At 30.4% G+C, this 22,731-nt stretch overlaps 1 protein-coding gene across 4 annotated transcripts in view; it reads right to left on the bottom strand.

Moving 5' to 3' along the window:
- Positions 1-22,731, bottom strand: part of LOC114328055 (neuropeptide F receptor) — a 1,158,133-nt gene that overhangs the window by 838,528 nt on the left and 296,874 nt on the right. For all 4 annotated transcript variants that reach the window (XM_050653552.1, XM_050653550.1, XM_050653551.1 and 1 more), the window contains exon 2: positions 2,259-2,294. The gene's annotated coding sequence lies outside the window, so the exon portion shown is untranslated. The remainder of the gene's footprint in view (positions 1-2,258; positions 2,295-22,731) is intronic.

A 22,731-nucleotide genomic window follows, 5' to 3' on the forward strand; every position in this document is an offset into this window, starting at 1 on the left:
TTTTGATAATAATGCTGTATGCTTATTTTATATTTCTATTTAATTCCTTTTCCTAATATTTTTTCCCGATTAGAGCCAACTAAGAGATACTGAAACCACGAGAGAAGATAAGTATAACATAAGATAATTTAGATATTTTTTTGTATTATAAAAAGGGACCCTGAGATTTTTTATTAATTTTTTTGTATGATCTGCGACAATTGAACAAGTGATTAAATAATTAATTGGAGTAATCAAATAAAGATTAAGTGATGTTAAAGTAATAAAAAGTAGATCTTAACAATATATATATGATTTGAAAAAAAAACGAAACTTTTAAAATTTTCTTAAATTATTTGCTTTTGATCCAAAACTCCAACAATACTCGATACACGTAAAAAATTCTATATAGGTAACGAAATTTGAGTTTTTTTATTAGCAAAGATTTTACTTGTTTTTTGATTTCTGTATGAATCAAAATAACCAAGATAGAAAAGGTTTTAAGTCTAAATTTTATTGCGAGAACAATGTAACTGGAGCCCTTTAACCTATTATCCTAAAACAATAAAGTATTTGAAAGATTAAATGTAATACAGTTTTATAGCTCTTGAAATTACCTTTCAAATAGTTGGATGTGCCTGATACCATAAAAATTAACAGAGTTATTCGAAAAAAAAACAAAATTATTTTTTTGGGAAAATTTTTGGAGTATAAATTTTGATGCTATCAACTTTTTCTGGAGTTCATTTGATAAGTATTTCTAAGTACTTTGACAAGTATTTAGTAAGTGTTATAAAATGCATAGTGATCCCGTTATTTAAGCTTGGATCCTTAGATTTGAATGCTAGCAGAAAAAAATATATATATTCAATTATCTATAACTTACTTTAAATTAACATTAAATGGTTTTACAAGTAAGGACTTTATTATAGTTTTTATTAGCTTCAATTTTAGTGATGAAAACTTTTTTGTAAAAACTTACAGTTTTTGAGTTATTTATGAAAACTCGCTTTAAAGCATGCATTTTTTTAACAAAAATTAAAATATTTTATCTTTAATAACTCAAAAAGTATTGATTTATTTTAATACCATTATATAACAAATTTTGCTTAGAATTTGTCCCACTATCGATTTGTGGAGATATTTTTAATAAAGTAATTTTCACCCCCGATAAGGGGTGACATCTACCCTAGGCAAAAACTGCAAGTTGGTACCATGTTATTTTTGTTTCTTGAGGTTATCCGCTCACCAATTTTCGTGAAAATTAATGGAGGTTTTACTTTCAGTGACTGCCCTATAGAAAAAAAAATTGCAATTCAATAATTGAAATACGTGTATTTTGCGAGCTCATAAATTATTAAACCATATGTAGTAGGGTTTACTGTAAAGAGACCGAAACCATTAGACCGAAAGCAGTAGACCGAACTCATTAGACCGAAAAGCGCTTTACCGAAACCTCACTAGACCGAACAGCAGAAGACCGAAAAGCAGTTCTTTTTACTTGTCGCAGTAGAAGAGATAAGACTAATGTAATTACAACTAAATGTTATTTGGATGGTTATTATAAACAGTTAAAATGGTGTTAACGTCACTCTACCCTTAATTTATTTTTACCTTCACTAATTTGTTTAACGGATGAAAATTATTTCATATCAGACTGTACATATACAGAACAATTTACACAGTCTATATATAAAATAATACAAAAAAATACAATAAACAAAAAGACAGATATACAAAATCTTAGCATAATTTACTGCAAACTTTTTAAATTTATTTGCCATTTCGGTCTAATGCTGTTCGGTCTAGTGAGGTTTCGGTAAAGTGCTTTTCGGTCTAATGAGTTCGGTCTACTGCTTTCGGTCTAATGATTTCGGTCTAATTGTCGTTTACCATGTAGTAGCCAAATAATTAATTTAATTCATTTTAAGTACAATTCTCTATTAAGCGGAGAAGATGAGGTGATTTTCTTGCGAAGGGGTTGCAGCTTAATAATCGAAATGCGCGTGATTTAAGAGTTTATTCTTAGAATATAAGCTATATATATTTATTGAAATTGAAGGTGTTGACCGTCACATTTCGTCCTATCCTGTCTCTTCGTGTCGTTCGATGTATACACACATATTTCGTCTTCTCTTCATTAATCCTCAGCCCTACTTCGCTTGTTGCTCCTTCCACCTTGTTGAAAATGGCTTTTGTGGATAGGATAGAGTCTCCAACGACATCAATATCATACATGTTTATGTATATCGAAAATAAAAAGAAATCTGTACACTTACCCCAAAGCTCGTGATGATAAGTATCTGCTTAGGAAGCTAAAAATTAAAGAAAATAAATTAACTATTTTCTCTATACCATTAACGGCGATAATACGAAGCCAACAAGAAAAATTTTAATTAAGAAGGTTTGGTTGTACATATATTATATACAGGGTATCCAGAAACTCTCCCGACAAATGAAGACCGGACATTCTTCATATAATTTTAAGACAATTTAACCCAATTCACCTAGTCCGAAAATGCTTCCTGATGGAACTAGAGCTCTGTGAAGATGGTGTCTTGGAATTATTTTTTCTTAAATATCTCCAGAATACTATTATTTAGAAAAACGAAAACTGGTACGGTTTTTTATATTTTAGGCCTAAATCGATTTTATCAATTACGAATTTCTAATACCGCTTTCTAATACCATAGGCGCCCGTTTTGGGTAGGGCAACTGGTATTTTATTGCATAACTTTTTTCACTTTAACTTCTAAGCATTTTTGATACTGTATTATTAAATTGTGAGTTATTCTAGTGTTAAAAGATACTCTTGCTTTAAGGCGGTAGGATGCACCGTTTTCTAGAAAAATCGATTTGAACATTTTTCGTTTATTGAAATTGAAAAAAAATTTAAAATTATTTTCTAGAAGAGACGGTGTATTTTACCGACTTAAAGCAAGAATAACTTTTAGTACTAGAATACCTCATAATGTATTCATCAAATGTCAAAAATGCTTAAAAATTAAAGACAAAAAGGTGTGCGAGAAAATAACCGTTGACCTACCCAAAACGACGCATATGACCGGTACTAGAATTTCGCAACTAAGAAAATCGATTTATCTCTGAAATATAAATAAACGTACCAGTTTTCGTTTTTCTAAATAGTGCTTTTTTTTATTTTTTTTTTTCAAATCCAACAAACGAAAAATTAATAAATCGATTTTTCTAGAAAACAGGACAAAAGTCCTACCGACTTAAAGCAAGAGTACCTTTTAGTACTAGAATACCTTATAATTTAATAATCCAGTAAAAAATGCTTAGAAGTTAAACATAAAAAAGTTCTGCGATAAAAATATCCGTTGCCCTACCCAGAACGGGCGCCTATGACCGGTACTAGAAATTTGTAATTAATGTAGTGGATTTATCTCTGGAAGTTAAATAAGCTTACCAGTTTTCGTTTTTCTAAATAGCAGCGGTCTGGAGAAATTTAAGAAAAACTAATTCCAAGATGCCATCTTCAAAGAACTCATATCTCCGTTTTGGAAGCATTTTCGGACTAGGTGAATTGAGTTAAATTGTCTTAAAATTATCAGTAGTAATTGCACAAGAGCTCTAAAATTATTGAATTTTTCCCGAGTGTCACTTTGGCAGTTTTAATTTCACGAGCCGAAGGCGAGTGAAATTATGTCAAAGTGTCACGAGGGCAAAAATTCTATATTAATTTTAGAGTTCGAGTGCAATTTGTTGCGATTATTTCATGAATAAAACTGTTCAAAACCAAAATTTCATTGTAATTTATATGTGTAAGTACCAATTAGTGAAATTAAACACACAGTTGTTATAAATATGTATTGACGGTGGAAAGTCATCACTTTTATAATTTTTAAAACATTTGTCATTAATGTCACTGAATGTATTTTTTCGTAGCAACGAAGGGCATCTGACGTAATATGCTTAACGACGGGAGATTATCAAAAATTATCACCTTAATTTGCATGTCTGTAGCTTTCTATTGGTCAGAATCTCCTATGAATGAAATAATCTGAAGAATCTTCAGTCTTCGTTTGTCGGGAGAGTTTCTGGACACCCTGTATATTACGCTCGTTGATGATTACGCCATTTCACAAACCATATTTATATGTCATGCAACTGCGTAACTTTTGTGTCACTATACTTATAGACAGAGAATACTTTACATTTGCATTTCATGGAACTGGCCAAATTGCAAACGAGTTATTTTTATTTCATAGACTACTCTAATTTAAAAAAAAAACATTGTGTGAAATTAAGAAAAAAGTGAAAAGCCAAAAACTAACCAGATGGTGGATTAACCAATTATTAAAAGCGTGATAAAAAATAAGCATGTAAAATATAAATGCTAACATACGATCCAGGTACACAAAAAGGCAAAAGGCAATAAGCTATGCGTAATATAATTCTGGGTAAGAATTTGGAAATAGCAAAAATTAAAGTTGTATAAATGACAAATAGATCATTTTGAATAAATAGTATCAAAGCATTAAGAAGGTAAAAGGGAACAAAAATATACTGCATAACAGACGTAAATAATAAGATGCGACAAAAATCACACGAAATAGTAAAAGTCTGAACAGAGTATTACACCTCTAAATTTAAATTATAAGGAGGCACAAAAGCAACAAAATGATTAAAAACAAGACAAGACAATTAAAAACGTAATTAACATAATTAAAAACGAAAAATTAGACGAGAAGATGAAATATAGAAAACCAACAATGAAATGAAGGGGTGAGGAAACCATACAAATCAGGGGAGAAAAATCAGAAGATTTTCTCATAAAAAGAGAAGTGAAACAATAAGAGGGTCTCAGGCCTCTACTATTTATATTAATCATTAACATATTAACTAAAAATAAGAGATCTAGAACGAGAAACCTCAAGACAACGGTTGGATATAATCCGCTTATCCTTACACAAATTGAAACTCTATATTCTACGCAGGCCACAGTCCATATATAGCAGACAATCAGAATAAGATGCTAAGATCAGTAGACATGAATAAAAGAGATAGTTCAAAGTTCTAGTAAATATCAAGAGAAGCAACACAATCAGTTTTAATTGCAAAAATGCAAAGAAAATATCATATAAAGGACCAAAACTATAGGATAACTCAGCATTCAAAAAAGTATCCTTCTAATTGATAGAATATTCTATTTGGATGTAGCTGATAAATAAAAAAAGCTAACGAAATCTATTAGACACTAAATAAAATAATATGACGAAAGGAAGAAATCAGCAACAAAACTAAGCTACTATTATTTAAAACGATTAACATAATAATATTGCCATTGGCAAATGAAAGCTGGGTATCATAAAAGAAATGTAGAATAATTGCTATTGGAATATAAGTATTGAGAAAATAACATACAGCAGCAGCAAAGAGAGAATTTAGAAATGATAAAGTAAGGAACCTACTACAACAAGAATTCATGATAAGTAAAATAACCAGAGAATAATTGGAATAATTTTGGCAAATACAGAGGATGGGAGGCGAATGTATATCAAAGAAAATACATATTAGAAACTAAAATAGTAACGAAACAAAAGAGAGGACTACCAAGAAAAGTTGGATAAATGAAATTATAAAATTACGTAAATACAGAAAGATGAACTACATAGACATGAAAATGATATGGAGAAATAAAAAAGAATGGCAAGAGAAGACACACAAAATATCCAGAACACTAGCTGGCAAAAGGAGTTAAGAGAAGAAAACAAAGACAAATTTAATTCGGTTCCTTAATATTTCTCTATTAAAAAAAATAGTTTCACTTTAACCTTCCGCTGACCTACCTTTTTTCGTTACACGGATGACCAACGGAGGTCAAAAATGACCCACAATTAAAAATGACAATAGACAATAAAATTAAGTTGATTTAAGTAATAAAATAATGTATTCGTAACTTTAATGTTAGTACATACATACATGTATGTTTAATGTTAGTATTGTATCAATAAATGATAAATAAACAATATTAAATAGTATATTGTATAAAAAGTGAGAAAAAAGACATATTTCTCACGAGCGCAGAAGTTTGTTGGCACGAGCCGAGGCACGAAGCGAGGGCCGCAAATCAAGCGAGGGAGAAATATGCCATTTTCTCATGTGTTGTACACTGTACTTTTTCTATGGATGCGGTTTTGTCAAGAGTTCAAATTTCCAAATTAAATAATTTTTGTGCTTTTACGTATATTATATACATAAATTGAAATTAAATACATATACATGTAGGTGTTTAATATTCTTAAAATTTATACCTACTTACGTTATTTATTTAAAACTCTAATTAACAGTTGTTTTCGAACAGTTTTGAAAGGTAGTTCCTGGTAAGTTTAGCTCCAACACATTTTATTTGACAACATTAATTGTGTTCGTATTGTGCATGTTACCATGAAAACGGCGATCATATATGGAAAACCGTGCGAGAACCCATGAGACAAAATATTTCTCACTACAATGGCCGACTTTTCTCACTGCGTGATAAATTGTTCGTTTTGAATGTATAGAAGTAGTCAGATAAGTGGCACATTTTATAGCATCCACAGAAAAACATATTTGAATTACAACTGAACAAAAACAGGAATCATCATTCGGAACATATAGCTAAAGAAATTTTAAAGTATACACTAATTTACGTGGCCACAGGCAATTTAACAAACAATTCGTTATTTCGTTTAATATTCGTAATATTCGTTTAATAAACACGTCGTTAACAAACAAATTTTTAATATTGAAATGTTTCTTACAAACAATTTCACATACAGTTAAGTCCCTGAATCTTTACCCGTGCGTCATCATTTAAAGCATACGAAATAAGTCGATGATAAGTCGGAAATTGAAATTTACTAAACTCAACAGCAAGTCACTTGCTGTCAATTTACATTGTTATAACATTATTATCACATTATTATTGTATGAAAAAAAAATTCCATTTGAAATACTAATCGAGAAGTCGGATCATTTTTCAAAAAAAAAATAGTAATTGAGCTATTGATTTTATTCCAAATTACAGACTCACTCTGTATAACAGCCAATTTCCTAACCTAACAACTTTTTCATTTGAAAAATTATTATTTATTTTTTATTATACTATTTGCTTTATAATATTTACGTTATTAAACAAAATAAAATTTATATAGGTACTTATTCTTTATCAAATAAGTTCATTATTTGAAGCTTTATTTTTTTTTTGTTATACTTTATCAACGCATAGATTCAAAACAAAGTTCTAAAAAAATCGCGTATTTAAAACAATGTAAACAATATCACCTTCTGACAAGAACTAACCTGTTTTTAACTGAAAATTTGCGACTTATGCGATAGAAGATCTATGTAGATGGCACCACTTTGATGTTGCATAATGGTAACGATAGGAACGAATGGGCTAATATTTAATCATCACTAGGGAGCGGATTTTATGCTAAATTCATATTGCTTGCATATTTCGCATATTTGAGAACTTTACCAAATTTTGCATATTTTTAAAGAAATGTGCATATTATGTAGCTTTTAAAAACATTTTGGTCCAAACGAAAAAATTCTAAATTTTTTTAATTCGTCACAAAATATTCCCCCGCACATGCTGTCATATCTTTTCGAAAACTACCTAAAATTCGCTCAATCACTACTTTTTCGGTTTTTTTTGAAAACACCCGATCTTTACCCACAAAGTGCGTATAGTACACCGTCATAAAATGATTGTAGGATGTTAAATACCCTATTGTTTAGAGAGTATTTACACCTCTAAACATCGTTTTACGATTCTCTAACGGAAATTTGATTTAAATCAGATCCCGTAAATCAGTAAAATTAGTCATCTTTAGTCTCTCAATGCGAATGTTTAGTTTTTGTGTAAAAGTAATTCTGTTTGTGAATAGTGCAATATATCGAAAAATTCTAGCTTGGTTTATTCCCGGATCAGAACCTATCCCGAGCTTCTTAAACCAATGGAAAAGTATTCTGCAAAAGATGTAGGAAAATGGTGAGTTTAAGATTGTTTCTTCATCTTTTTTCTTCAATAAATAATATTTGGCCGCTTCCTCAACATTTTAAGTTTAAACAGTTTGAAAAAGTATGTGTTATTGTCGTAGATAACATCTTAGCGAAAATTTTCGGTTACAAAGAACGTCGGAACAGAACTACATATTAAGACATTATAAGTCAAAATGCAAGAAGATGAGCGAGTCGAAAGTTGATCATTGATCAGTTATACTTTGACAGTAGACAATCGTTGATGACTTCATCCAATGAGCAATATAAATTTAATTCGCATTTATCCGAGGTGATGATTTGTGCAAACATACCTTTGAAAAAATTGGAAAATCCTATGTTTAAAACTTTTTGGAAATATATTCCAAGAAAAGTGTTCCCGATGAAAGTACATTGAGAAAAAATTACGTACCTCTTTACAACGATACCATAAAAAAATCAAGAAGATAGTGGAAAATCGATACATTTATTTTATTTTAGATAAATATGTGGTTTCTCACAATGCGCATTTTTTGAAATTATTGTGCATATCTTGCGCATATTTCGTAACTTTTTACTGCATATATATGCGCATATTTCATCAAAATTGCTCGCATATAAATCCGCTCCCTAATCATCACTATAGTTGCAAAAAACGGCCACATAAACTTGGAAAAAATTAAAAAAAAAACAATACAAACACAATTCTTTCTTATAAGATTAACTTTTGATTGTAGCATTAGCTCCAATTATGACAATTTTATCGAAAGCGCTAAGGTGAGGAAATAAATAATACATTTTACATACTTTCATACACAATTTTTTCACTTGCTTGATTCATTCAAATGTGTACAAAATTTATCAGTCTTTCAACTAAAAAAATAAATTTTAGTAATTCGTAAAAGCGGATCTTGGAAAACTGCTCCTGCAGTCGATTTAAATCAAATTAGACCAGGGCGCATCTGTAAAAATATTAGTACATTTGGACGTTGAGAGGTGACTCAAATTTTTTTTGTAGAAATTGCTTGAAAATAACTCAAATATTATTATTTGAGTTATCCTCCCTCTCAAAAAGGTCCGGAACATTGTTTAAATAATCAAAATGTCAAAAAATGAAGGAAAAATTCGATGTTTTTCTTCGTTTTTTGATTATAACTTTAAAAGTATTCATTTTCGAGAAAAGTTGTACTGAAATAAAAGTTGCGTAATTAAATTTTCTACAATATAAAATTAGTTAATAATTTAAGAAATAGTCACCCTTGTTGCAATATAGCAATATTTGTGAAAAAACCATACAAAAACAAGTATTTGCATTTTACGTTTTTAAACCATTTTGTGCTACACCTAGGACCTTCATGTTTCAAAAAAAAAAACTTTATGATACAGTTAAACAATACTGTAAATTTCATTAAGATCCGTTTAAAAGATTTTGCAAAATAAATTTTGAAATCCAGCTTTCGCAAAAAAATTCATTTTTCAATATATTACAGGACTAAAAATAAAGCAGATAGCAAGTTTAAATTTTTTTTGCTTATAGAAGCGTACCGTACCTTTCATTTGCAATTTGCAAAACTAAAATCGGTTAACTACCACGGCGTCAGTAATTTATTTAAATAAACATTAATTATTGGTGCTACGCGCATGACAGCGGATAGTTTGCTCTGATTGGGCATTCCAATGACCTTTGATAATGATTGATACATTTTAATTTTTATTACATTTCGATATAAATAAATAAATTTGTTTATTGCAAAATAAAAACACATGCTCTATCCTTTGAAATAACACTTTTTTTAGCAGAAATTTTCTTTGTTCATATATTTTAACTTAGAGAATAAAAGTTTATTATTTTTAAACATATGCACTTGTTTAAAAAATATTTCACAAACAATAATAAAATTAGTTTAATTTTTGTGGAATTAAAATATTAAAATACAGCAAAATATAGAGTAAGAAAATAATATATTAGATAAAGGTTGGAAGAAGTTTTGGTGGAAATCAACTTTTGTGAATCGAACGCCGCTGTCCTGTGCGTAGCACCAAAAATTAATGTTTATTTAAAAAATTTCCTGACGCCGTGGAAATTATTAGATTTTAATTTTGAAAATTGCAAATGAATGGCACAGTACACTTCTATATGCAAAAAAAATTCAACTTGCTATCTGCTTTATTTTCAGTCCTGCAACATTTAAAAAAAATGAATTTTTTTTGCGAAAGCTGGATTGCAAAATTTATTTTGCAAAATCTATTAAACCGATCTTAATGAAATTTATAGTGTTGTTTTACTATATCATAAAGTTTTTCTGGGTAAAATATTAAGGTTTTAAGTGTAGCATAAATGTTTGAAAAACGTAAAATGCGAATACTTGTTTTTGTATGGTTTTTTTCGCAATTATTGCTATTTTGCAACAAGGGTGACTATTTTTTAAATTTTTAACCAATTCTATATTGGAGGAAATTTAATTACACAACTTTTATGTCAGTACAACTTTTCTCAGAAATGAAAAGTTTTAAAGTTATAATCAAAAAACTAATAAAAAAATCGAATTTTTCCTTCATATTTTGACATTTTGATTATTTAAACAATGTTCCGGACCATTTTGATTGGGAGGATAACTCAAATATTATTATTTGAGTTATTTTCAAGCAATTTCTGCAAAAAAATTGAGTCACCTCTCAACGTCCATCTTAAAACAGATGCGACTTGGACTAAATGTTTATTGCGCTGTAATCACCTATTTCTCATAAAATTAGCTGCAACGAAAATGTATGCATCCTTAATTCATTTTATGTAAACCTATTAATGCAAATTACCGGTTGCCGTATTTATTTTACTTGGTTTGTAGCAAAAGAACAAATTTATAATAAATCTAATACTGCCAACAATTATCCTTCAGGAATCATAAATAATTTTGTGGGAATTGTTTATCGTTGCCAATTATTGTTCTATTTCTGGTGATCTAAATTATTTTTTCATCAAACTAAACACAATAATTATGGGTAATTGATAATGAAATAAATTATTTTGTCTGCAATTATTTGAACGTATAGGAAGAATTGTATATTTTTATTCTCGTATTAGTAATTTTTTGTTACCAAAATACTTGACGTTCTTAAAATACTGGGGAATATGTTCTAAGGATATAGAGTAACTTTTTTAGTACTTAATTATTATTATCTAAAGGTTCAGATAGTGTGCAAAAGTGTTGAATTATAGAGACAAAATTTGAAAGAGATTCAATTTGATTTTTGGTCTAGTAAAATAGTAGATATATTTTCCATCACCTATGCAAAGTACTTCAATTTTATATTTTTCACGGTATCCAGAACCACTTTTTCTTTATTTAGATTATATAAAATTGCTCTCCGTTCATTTTATATACAGTGTGTCAATTTAAAAACTTACAATGGCTATATCTCAGGAACAAAAGCTGATATCAAAAAATGCTTGAAACCGTTTCTAGGATAGTAAGGGGGAACTAAAATGGCATGAAAGAGAACTCACCCCCATCAACCCCCTAGGCCCCACCCACCACAACCCAAAAAGTTTAAATTGCAAACCCCTACTTGTGATATATAATTGAAGAAATACAAAAATAGACGGTTTAGTTTTGATTTAAATCTGTCTCCTGCCATCCCCCGATAGCGCTATTTCTAGGTCTACCTTTTGTCAAGGAGGCTATGCAAGAAGACAAATTTAAATCAAAACTTCCGTAGTTCTCGGTATACAATAAAACTATTTATACCGGAGTAAGGTTAGAACGCCCTCTAACGGGGAATAAGTGAAATAAATGGCGACTCGATTCTAGTTTTCTGTTGACCTAGATATCAAAATATCAACAGGCACCGCTGGGAAATATTCCAAAAATGCGGTTCAGAAAAACTATATGAAACGAGTCTTTGTACTCTTATACAGAGTATGGCATTAGTAAAAATACAAAAATAGACGGTTTAGTTTTGATTTAAATCTGTCTCCTGCCATCCCCCGATAGCGCTATTTCTAGGTCTACCTTTTGTCAAGGAGGCTATGCAAGAAGACAAATTTAAATCAAAACTTCCGTAGTTCTCGGTATACAATAAAACTATTTATACCGGAGTAAGGTTAGAACGCCCTCTAACGGGGAATAAGTGAAATAAATGGCGACTCGATTCTAGTTTTCTGTTGACCTAGATATCAAAATATCAACAGGCACCGCTGGGAAATATTCCAAAAATGCGGTTCAGAGAAACTATATGAAACGAGTCTTTGTACTCTTATACAGAGTATGGCATTAGTAAAAATACAAAAATAGACGGTTTAGTTTTGATTTAAATCTGTCTCCTGCCATCCCCCGATAGCGCTATTTCTAGATCTACCTTTTGTCAAGGAGGCTATGCAAGAAGACAAATTTAAATCAAAACTTCCGTAGTTCTCGGTATACAATAAAACTATTTATACCGGAGTAAGGTTAGAACGCCCTCTAACGGGGAATAAGTGAAATAAATGGCGACTCAATTCTAGTTTTCTGTTGACCTAGATATCAAAATATCAACAGGCACCGCTGGGAAATATTCCAAAAATGCGGTTCAGAGAAACTATATGAAACGAGTCTTTGTACTCTTATACAGAGTATGGCATTAGTAAAAATACAAAAATAGACGGTTTAGTTTTGATTTAAATCTGTCTCCTGCCATCCCCCGATAGCGCTATTTCTAGGTCTACCCGTTAGAGGGCGTTCTAACCTTACTCCGGTATAAATAGTTTTATTGTATACCGAGAACTACGGAAGTTTTGATTTAAATTTGTCTTCTTGCATAGCCTCCTTGACAAAAGGTAGACCTAGAAATAGCGCTATCGGGGGATGGCAGGAGACAGATTTAAATCAAAACTAAACCGTCTATTTTTGTATTTTTACTAATTCCATACTCTGTATAAGAGTACAAAGACTCGTTTCATATAGTTTCTCTGAACCGCATTTTTGGAATATTTCCCAGCGGTGCCTGTTGATATTTTGATATCTAGGTCAACAGAAAACTAGAATCGAGTCGCCATTTATTTCACTTATTCCCCGTTAGAGGGCGTTCTAACCTTACTCCGGTATAAATAGTTTTATTGTATACCGAGAACTACGGAAGTTTTGATTTAAATTTGTCTTCTTGCATAGCCTCCTTGACAAAAGGTAGACCTAGAAATAGCGCTATCGGGGGATGGCAGGAGACAGATTTAAATCAAAACTAAACCGTCTATTTTTGTATTTTTACTAATGCCATACTCTGTATAAGAGTACAAAGACTCGTTTCATATAGTTTCTCTGAACCGCATTTTTGGAATATTTCCCAGCGGTGCCTGTTGATATTTTGATATCTAGGTCAACAGAAAACTAGAATCGAGTCGCCATTTATTTCACTATAATTGAAGAGGCTATAAAAAATGCTATCCAATGGTATAAACAATAATTATACAGGGTGAAGCAATATTTGTGAAACTTTGGCTTAAATGAAAAATTTAATGAGGTTTTGTTGAATTGCAAATTTGATAAAAATGTCAATTAAGTAAATATTTAATGTGAATTCCGTTGTTTGGTAAACAATAATACAGCCTATTATCAAATTCTGCACGAAATTTGGCAAATGTTCTAGTAATAGGGCGACATGCTTGAGTAATTCTTTCTCGCAATTCCCCAAGTGAAGCAAGTTGAGTTTTATAAACAACTGATTTAACGTGACCCCATAGAAAAAAATTATATACTATTCTACTATAAAAAGTACCATCCAATGGTATAAAAATTAATTACAGGGTGTTAATATCAGCTGGCTTACTATGACTTTTGTATTTGTAATGCTATCTCCCGGACTATTATTTTAAATGGTAAATGTCCGCTCGAACTTTTTTTTGTTGAATTAAAACTTAATTTGCTATTTTTACCTTAAATCAGTTCTTTATAAAACTTAACTTGCATCACTTGGGAAATTGCGAGAAATAATTACTCAAGCATGTCGCCCTATTACTAGAAAAACATTTGCCAAATTTCGTGCAGAATTTGAAAATAGACTGTATTATTGTTTACAAAACAACGGAACCCACTTTGCAAATTTATTTAATTGACATTTTTATCAAATTTGCATTTCAACAAAACCTCGTTAAATTTTTCATTTAAGCCAAAGTTTCACAATTATTGCTTCACCCTGTATAATTATTGTTTATACCATTGGATAGCATTTTTTATAGCCTCTTCAATTATGTATCACAAGTAGGGGTTTGCAATTTAAACTTTTTGGGTTGTGGTGGGTGGGGCCTAGGGGGTTGATGGGGGTGAGTTCTCTTTCATGCCATTTTAGTTCCCCCTTACTATCCTAGAAACGGTTTCAAGCATTTTTCGTTTTCAGCTTTTGTTCGTGAGATATAGCCATTGTAAGTTTTAAAATTGACACACTGTATAGTGGAGTCACTGAAGGTGGATATGAGCTATTAGCTCCGATTTCGTTCAACCTCTATCGATTTGCATGAAAATTGGTGAGTGGTGAGAGGATGTCTCAAGGAACAAAAGTGACACGGTGCCAACTTGCGCTTTTACCCTGGGGGTGGATGCCACCCCTTCTCGGGGGTGAAAATTATTTTATTAAAAATAACCTTACAATTAGATAAGGGGACAAATTCTAAGAAAAATTTGTTATATAAAGTTATTAAAATAAATCAAAACTTTTTGAGTTATTAAAGATCAAACATTTTAATTTTTCGTTTTCAAAGAAAAATGCATGTTTTTAACCGATTTTTCATAGATAGTCCAAAAATTATAAGTTTTCACAAAAAATTATTATTACTGAAATTGAAGCTAATAAAAAATTAAATAAACTCCTTACTAAAAAACCTTTTCATATTAACTAAAAGTGAGTTATAGGTCATTGAATGCATATTTTTTTCGGCGAGTACCCAAATCTAAGTATTCAAGCTTAAATTACGGGAAAATTGTGCATTTTACAACATAAACTTATTAAACATTTGTGAAAGTACTTAGAAATATCTATCAAATGAGATACCGAACAAGTTAATAGCATTAGAAGTTATGCTCAAGAAATTTTTCAAACTATATCTTTTAAAAATTTTTCCAAAAAATGTTATCGTTTTTTTAATAACTCCGTCAATTTTTAAGATATCAGGTTCACCTAAAAACGGTTTAAAATTTAATTCCAAAGGCTAGTAAAACGCGTTGAACTTAATCTTTTAAGCCCCTTACTTTTTTCAAAATCAAAGATTAAATGGCCACGGTTAGATGGTTCTCGCAGCAAAATTTAAGCTTTACACGTTTCTATCTCGGTTATTTTTCAGCCTACAGAAATGGCAAAACAAGTTTAATATTTGATATAGAAAAAACTAAAATTTGGTTATTTACAATTTTTTACGTATATTGAATATGTTTATAGTTATTATCAAAATAAAATGAAAATGACGATCATTTTAAAAATTCTGATTTTTTTAAATTATATCTTTTATTCAAAAATATGCATTCTAAAGCGGTGAAAATTGTTAAAATCATTACGTATGCTAATAAAAAAGAAATTTTTGTAAGGATTACTATAAATTTTAATTTTTGTGGGAATGGCGTATGTTTTATTTTTCACTTTTTCCAAAAAAAATCGAAAGGGTTCTCTTAGTGTCATCATAACTTACTTAATTTTGTTGCTATTGACTTCTTCTGAAGCTCATTTGTTAGTTATTCTAAAGTACATACTTTGATAAGTGTTTAGCGGGTATATTTTATAAAATGCATCGTTTTCCCTTTATTTTAGCTTGAATATTAAATTTGAGTACTCATCGAAAAAGATATACATTCAATTACCCATAACTCACTTTGTTTTAAGATTAGTTTAGTATTTTGAGTGAATAGTGTGTTCAATTTTTTATTGTATTCAATTTTGGTAGGAATAACTTTTTTGTAAAAGCTAATAGTTTTTGAGTTATACGTGAAAAACCTCTTTAAAACATGCATTTTTTTTACGAAAAAATAAAATCTTTGATCTTTAATAACTCAAAAAGTATTGATTTATTTTAATAACTAAATATAACAAATTTTGCTTATAATTTGTTCCTTTATCGACTTGTGGTATTATTTTTAATAAAATAAATTTCACTCCAGAAAAGGGGTGGCATCCAACCCCAGGGTAAAACGCCAGTTGGCATTATGTCACCTTTGTTGCTTGAGGTATTCTTTAACTGCTCACCAATTTTCATGAAAATCGATGGAGGTTCATCGAAATCGGAGGTGAAAACCTTCAGTGACTGCACTAATAGCAGAATACTGAATACCTACATAATATTATGTAACAACTAAATATCCCCATTATTTAGATAATTATTTACACTCTCTTTGTTATTACATTTTTACCCATTTTTTCAGTGATCCTTACTTCCATTCCATATTGCTGAATACTGAAGACATACCAAATGAATAACCACATTCTTTAGAGAATTAATTGCACTATTCACTTACTTAATTATTAACCATATTCTTCTTCAACTATGTTTGGACTTTGTTAGTTTCTTCTTTGAATTTCTTGAGATAAGTCCCAGTTTTCATTAACTTAACAGCCCAAAAATTTGTTTGACTGTCCGGATCTATCTTGATATCAGTAAGATTGAGATAGTCATCATAGCTATATTTATGTTTTTGCTGATGACTACTCATTTGGTTTTCTTGCTATTAACTTCCAATCCCTTTTGTTTACTATACCAATAACAGAAGTATCTGTAAATCATCTTCATTCGTTGTTAGCGAACCTGTGTGGTCATCTTAAGTTGTCGATGGCTACCTTGTCTTCTTGCATGCCATTAGAATGTGGGGTACCTCAGGGTTCAGTTCTAGGCCCTATATTGTTTCTGATATACATAAATGATATCTCTAGTCTGAACATTAAAGGTAAAATATGTCTCTTTGCAGATGATACTAGTATTACTTGGAGTAACACGGATAATATGGATCTTCGCAATACCATAACTACAGACCTAGTCACCATTAAATCGTGGCGCGATTCGAATCTCCTGTTATTTAACGTTTCTAAAACCAAAGTCCTACCTTACAACAATATGATACAACCTATAGTACTTAATAACAACAGTCTAGAGGTAGTTGAATCGGTGAAGTTCTTAGGGCTTATTGTGGATAAGTCTCTAAAATGGAACTTGCACATTGATGCCTTACACAAAAAATTAAGTTCTGCTTGTTTTGCGCTAAGATCAGTTGCTACGGAAATGCATTTGTTAACATCTAAAACCGTTTATTATGCCCTTTTTGAGTCTCATCTTCGGTACGCCCTTCCATTTTGGGGTACGTGTTGTGCGACTCAATTTGAGCGTATTTTTAAACTACAAAAGAGAGCTCTTCGTTACTCCCTGAGACTCAATAGCAGATTTCATTGCCAAGGATTCTTTAAAAAATTTAAAATATTAACTCTTCCTTCTTTGTTTGTTTTTGAATCCGTTTATTTAATCCGCAAACATGTATCAGAAGGTCCAGAGAGACCCACTCACAACTATCCCCTTAGAAACGTGGAGCATAATCTTTATCTGCCAACCCCACGGTCTGAGCTAGTTAAGTGCTCTATACTATACAATTCGAGAAAAATGCACAATCACCTGCCATCTAACATCAAATCTATTACAGCATTTCCCGCTTTTCGCAAGGCCTTGAAAGCTTATTTGCTAGAGAGAGCTTTTTATACAGTGAATGACTTTTTTATAAACGATTTGAATTCAGCCAATTGATTTGCAGGATTATTACTTTCGAGTACTTTTGTACATATTTGCAGCGGCATAGAATTTTTTATTTACTTCCCCTTTCCCTTTTCCTTGTTGGCCTTCTTTTTGCTCTGACGTTGTATACATATTGTTTGCAAAATTTTTTAAATTTTTTAATGTGTACTTAATAACTTTAAAATTATATTAAGTAGTATAACTCACGCCATTTACTTGGTGTCTGTTTCTGTTTTTGTTTTGTCTGTAGTTTTTTATTATTTTGTGTTTTGTTATTGTATTTTTTATTTTGTATAAGCTTTGTCCACAAATTGGTAAAATTTTATGACAATAAAGCATACGTTACTTACTTAGGTACTTGTTGAAAATATACCTTCTATCGAGTCTTTCACATCTTACCTGAAAATATATTTTACTGTTGAACTACTCGCGTAACAGGAACTTCTTCGTCTTTAATTGTTATATCGGCTGTCTTATTTTAGTAGAATCGATTTATTACAGAATTTCCCTTCCCTCCAGATAGTTTTTCGTGTTTAGTAGTTTCAAATACTTTAGGCATATAGGCATAAACTTATATCAATATTTACATCTCCACACCTCAGTATGAGAATCTGTAGTCCAGATAACATCTCTCTTTTTCCGAAACCACCTTTGAAGCCATACTGAGATTTATTAATGTTTTTTCACATCTGGCGTATATTTTGAAGTAAATGATTTTCAGAAACAACTTTGATACATGGCTTATTAAATTAATTGTTCGTTATTTTTTGCAAAATTTACTCTTAGTTTTCTTAGATATCGCTACGACTGGCTTTTTTTCCTTTAAGTGTCATCTCCGCGACGGAGGTGGGCAGTAATCATAGCTATTCGTACTATGGAGACAGCTGCTCTGAAATGTTCATTTGAACGTTCATTTGGTATATGCGTACCATTCTCTCAGCTTGCGCAACCACTATATTCTGCCTCTTCTTTTTCCTTGAATTTTTCCCTGCACAGTCAACTGGAGCAATTTGTATCTCTTTTCACGTGTAATATGTCCAAGATATTCTAATTTTATTGTTTTGGTTGTATTTAAAATTTCTATTTCTTTATTTATGTTTCTCAGAACCTCTTTGTTTGTGACGTAATTTTTCCACAAATTTTTCAGAATTCTTCGACACACCCACAGCTCGAATGATTCTTGTTTTTTTATTGATGTCGCATTTAGGGTCCAAGCTTCCCTTTCATAAAACAGAGTCGAGAAAACATAGCACCTAGCCAACCAACTCTCAGCTCCAGCTTCAAATCTGTTGTGCTTTTCTCATTTTGTTGAAATTACTACTCGTTCAACATTGGTTCCGTTTATGAATACATTATCGTTATTTCTTTAAGTTTTCGATATTCGCATAATTTTGCCTTCTTGACGTACTTTCCTAGACCTTATTCTTCGTATAGTGTAGTCCAAACTTCGCTATTCTGGTCAGCAGCCTCTGAAGGTCCTCAATATTTTCAGTTAAGATGACAGTGTTATCCGCATATCTAATGTTGTTAATGAGAACTAAATTTACCTTTATTTTAGCTGTTTCACCCTCAAGAGCTTTTTCAAGATCTCTTCCGAGTAGGCATTAAACTTAATTGGCGACAACACGCATCCCTTTCTCATCCGACGTCCGATTTCCATGTTCTCTGGCAGCTGTCTAATTAAGACAATTTTTACTAATTATTTTGCTCTTGCATACACAACTAAGCAACATTAGTAGGAGTGGGATAAGTAGGTATATCTTCTCCAAGAATTAAATAGCTATCCTATCTGGTCCCAGAGCCTTTTCATCTTTGATGACTGCGATGGCATGTATAAGTTCTGCCTTAGTAGTATCATTTTCATCATAGACAGTATAGACCAGGGTAGAAAAATAAATATGAGCGATTTCAGGGTAAAAATCAATACAGGTATTTGAAGGTGCTAAATGGTAGGATGGATATAGTTAATTAAAAATACATACAGAGGTACTCGTAAATCGACCTCATTTTATTTATAAAAAAAGGTCAAAGTCAGAAAATATGGTTTTTTGCCTATAGCATTTTTAGTATCATTTTTACAGCAAAAGTTGTTTTACGACATTTGTGTATCATGAAAAAACGATTAATTTGAATTTTCATAAGTTAAAATCCATAAAGAATTAACCGAGATAATTGCAAAAAACCACGTTTTTTGCACTATTTTGTAACCGTTAATAACTTTTGCCAAAAAGGCCGTAAGGAACTTATTGAACCTAATCACGAGGAAATTAAGTGCCTTTATTAGTGTACAAAACTTCAAGAAGATCTATTTATTAGTTTACGAGTTATGTTTAATGTTTTTCCCAGACATCGAATGTTTAAACAATCATTGTTGCCCTAGGAGTATCTTCAGAGCTTTTTGGCAAAGTGCAATGAGTTCTTAAAGACTCAAAGTACTAAGAAAGTTAAAAAAAGAATATATTTGCTTTTTAAATGTTGTTAAACAAGTCGCTAAAAAATGGTGAGTTTTTCCTTATAAACAATTAGAATATCTTTGTTATTTTTTCTGAAAAATAATTATAATTGATTGTCTCAAAAATCTGGTAAAAAAAGACACACTAAAAAAGAAAAGACAACGTTCTAAGACCAATAATATTCAAGTTATACTTTTTTTCGAAAAATCACATCTCTATTGTTTATAAATATTAAGAGTTGAAATTTTTACAGAATGATAATAGATATCTATGTTTTATATTTCAGTTGATAAGTACGAAATATCTTCTATTTAAAACGAGTAATAACCCTTTAAAGTGAAGTTACACACGCTGACTGAGCTAGGACCGTGTGATGGGGAAGATTGTCGGTGTCCAGTTTCGCGCGTCGCGATTTTGCTATAGAAAGTTCAATTTGGAGCCCTTGAAAAATTTTACAATATCTCAGCTTTCAGAGAACGTAGAGCCTTCATTTTTTTTAATTGGAGTAACTCGACGAAAGAATAGCAACTAGCTAATTTTCATTTACCGAAAAAATCGGAAAATTCTGGAAAACTCACTTTTTTATTCAACATGCATTTACAAAGTTAACACATATAATTTCATAAATATTGTCATAAACTATTATAAATTTGTGAATAAATATTAAAATAAAATTATAGTATATATCTATTTATATACAGGGTGGTTCATTTTATTCGCCTCGGTGTCTGTACGGAAAACGACTTGATTTAAAAAAAATTTCTTCATAGAAATATACCGGGCAATTAACAGTGTAACCTAAAAATAATGTGAATTATACAGGGTGCTTCAATAAAGAGTGGTATATCAAAGATATATTATTTTATGGAACACCCTACACCTGATGAAATTTTTAAATTGCCCTTAAAAAAGAAGCTTGTACCTACTATACCTAAGTACAGGGTGTTTTGATTTATTTCAATTTTTAGAAAAATGTAAAGATTTAGAAAAAAATAAATATTTACAAATCTAAGAATCGGTAACAAATTTTCCTTGGATTTTCATAATAGACCATTCAGCATATTTAAACAGATGTGTATTGTAACAAAATTTATAATTACTTAATCGTACATTTTCAGATTTAAAAATTAGTTGAAAACAAAAACGTTCTTAAAAAAAATGTATAGATTATAATTATTCATCTTCGTTAATTTTACACAGTTCTTGTACAGGGTCATTAATTTCTTCCACATTATTTATAATTTCTTGAAAGAAATCAATTGTACCGAGCTTTGCATAAATTGCAAAGATGACACTGGCGAGAAAAGATGCTACAAACTTTTGACAGTTATTATAGATGACGAAAGTGGAAGTTGAAGACGAGTTGTTTTAAAAAATTAGGGATAATGTTGAAGAAATAATAAATTAATGAACCTGTACATAAACTGTGTAGAATTAACGAATATCAATAATTATAATCTATACACACATTTTTTTTTCAATTTGAGAAAGTTTTTGTTTTCAATTAGTTTTTAAATCTAAAGATGTACTATTAAGTAATTATAAATTTTGTTACAATAAACATCTGTTTAAAAATGCTGAATAGTCTATTATGAAGATCTAAGAAAAAATTTGTCTCCGACTCTTAGATTTGTAAATATTTATTTTTTTCTAAAATTTTATATTTTTGTAAAAATTTAAATGAATCAAAATACCCTGTACTTAGGTATAGTCTAGCTTATTTTTTAAGGGAAATTTAAAAATTTCATCAGTTGTAGGATGTTCCATAAAAAAATATATCTATCTTTGATATACCACTCTTTTTTGTAGCACCCTGTATAATTCACATTATTTTTAGATTGTAGTATTAATCGCCCTGTATATGTCTATGAAGAATTTTTTTTAAATCAAGTTGTTTTCCGTACAGACTCCGGGGCGAATAAAATGAACCACCCTGTATATAAATAGATATATACTATAATTGTATTTTAATATTTATTTACAAATTTATAATATTTTATGAAAATATTTATCAAAATATATTAGTGTTAACATTGTAAATGAATGTTGAATAAAAAAGTCCATTTTCCAGAATTTTCCGATTTTCCGGTAAATGAAAGTTAGCCAGTTGTTATTCTTTCGTCGAGTTACCCGAATTTATGAAGGCTCTACGTTCTGTGGAAGATGAGATATTATAAAATTTCTCAAGCGCTCCAAACTGAACTTTCTATAGCAAAATCTCCACGCGCGAAACTGGACTCCGACAATCTTCTTATCACATGGTCCCAGCTTAGTCAGCGTGAGTAACTTCACTTTAAAGGGTTATTACTCGTTTTAAATATAAGATATTCCGTACGTACTTATCAATTGCAATATAAAATATAGATATTTGTTATCGTTCTGTAAAAATTTCAACTCTTAATATTTATAAACAATCGAGATGTGATTTTTCAAAAAAAAAGTATAACTTGTCTATTATTGGTCCTAGAAAGTTGTTGTTCTTTTTTAATGTGTGTTTTTTTACCAGCTTTTTGATACAACCAATTATAATTATTTATCAGAAAAAATGACAAAGATATTCTAATTGTTTTTAAGAAAAAAACT

This window comes from Diabrotica virgifera, chromosome 6 (genome assembly GCF_917563875.1).
Source record: "Diabrotica virgifera virgifera chromosome 6, PGI_DIABVI_V3a".
Lineage (NCBI taxonomy): Eukaryota > Metazoa > Arthropoda > Insecta > Coleoptera > Chrysomelidae > Diabrotica > Diabrotica virgifera.